This window comes from Hylobates moloch, unplaced genomic scaffold, assembly GCF_009828535.3.
Source record: "Hylobates moloch isolate HMO894 unplaced genomic scaffold, HMol_V3 SCAFFOLD_7, whole genome shotgun sequence".
NCBI classification, from domain to species: Eukaryota; Metazoa; Chordata; class Mammalia; order Primates; family Hylobatidae; genus Hylobates; species Hylobates moloch.
In genome coordinates this window covers 100,178,461-100,180,307 of record NW_026652282.1, presented here as the reverse complement: position 1 = coordinate 100,180,307, position 1,847 = coordinate 100,178,461, and positions in this window count along the sequence as shown.

Below are 1,847 nucleotides of genomic sequence, written 5' to 3'. Positions count from 1 at the left end.
GGACAGCATTAGGAGATATACCTAATGCTAAATGACGAGTTAATGGGTGCAGCAAAACAACATGGCACATGGATACATATGTAACAAACCTGCACATGAGATTTGAAGGGGACAAATATCAAAACTATATCATATGTGATAATAAATTTATGTTGTTTTAAGCCACTAAACTTGTGGTTATTTGTTATAGCAGCCATAGGAAATTAACACTAATAGAGAGCAAATGACAATGATCAGGGGTTGGAAGTCAGAGAGTGTTGGAGAATAGTATGAGCATGGTTGCTTGTACAAGGATGCACTTAAACCATGAGACTCTGGTTTGGAAACAAGAAGCCTGAGAAGAGACTGGCTCAATGTCTAAACCATTGCTGCTCTATAGAACTTTATTTGATGATAAAGTGTTCTACATCTGCACTCTCCAATATGGTAGCCGCTAGCCACATGTGACTACTAAGCACTTGAAATGTGGCTAGTACAATAAGGGAACTTTTTTTTTTTTTTGAGATGGAGTCTTGCTCTGTCACCCAGGTTGGAGTGCAGTGGTGCATTTCGGCTACTGCAAACCTCTGCCTCCTGGGTTCAAGGAATTCTCCTGCCTCAGGCTCCCGAGTAGCTGAGATTACAGGTGTGTACCACCACACCCAGCTAATTTTTGTATTTTTAGTGGAAACGGGGTTTCACCATGTTGGCCAGGCTGGTGTTGAACTCCTGACCTCAAATGATCCACCCGCCTTGGCCTTCTAAAGTGCTGGGATTACAGGCATGAGCCACTATGCCCAGCCTACTCTTAATTAATTTATATTTAAATTTAAAAATCTACATGTAGCTAATGGCTACTGTATTAGACAGACAGTTTTCTAAAACAGTTTTCTTAAAAAGAATGTGGATAGGGTGACTATGAACTTATTCATTAAATTGTTCAATGCTAAAAAAACTAGCTTGCCAAAAATAGTCTATGCCAAATTAAAGAAGTACCAACACTTCTCTGGGGATCAGATTTCTTATAATCTCTGCCATAATATAACTAAAAACCTAGATGAGAAAAAAGCATCTAAGCAGCATGTAAAATTGCTGTCATAAAACCCATGAACTTTACTTCATAGGAGATGCATGGAGTCAGTCCTTAGTCAAACAGCTACACATTAGAAGAACCAAGAATATGTTGATCTCAGAATTTCTTCAAAAGCACAAAAATCCAGAACACACTTAGGGAAAAAGACACAAGGAAAGACATATTGCTACATGCCTCAGAGGTCCAGGGCAAAAGCAGATGATCATAATGGCCACCCTGAGTCACAAGACAAGGTTATATTATGTTCTGAATCATCTGTTTAAGAAGGCAAAGCAGGCCAGGCGCAGTGGCTTATGCCTGTAATCCCAGCACTTTGGGAGGCCAAGGTGGGTGCATTACTTGAGGTCAGGAGTTCGAGATCAGCCTGGCCAACATGGTGAAACCCCATCTTTAATAAAAACACTAAAATTAGGTGGGCATGGTGGTGGGCATCTGTAATCCCAGCTACTCGGAATGTTGAGGAACAAGAATCACTGGAACCCGGGAGGTGGAGGCTGCAGTGAGCCGAGATTGCCACTGTACTCCAGCCTGGGCAACAGAATGATATTCTGTCTCAAAAAAAAAAAGAAGGCAAAGTAGTGAATAACTCAGTATTTAAAAAAAAAAAAAACGCAACAGAGGGAATGGGTAAATGCAAAACAAAATAAAAAGCTATCTTTCCACTTTCATGTAAAATCCCTTCTTTTAGGGTTCTAGCCACTATGCTATGCCATCTGCTCTAGCTCCTTGTTAGTCACTTATGCACCAAGATTGATCTGCACCACCTGGTTGATAA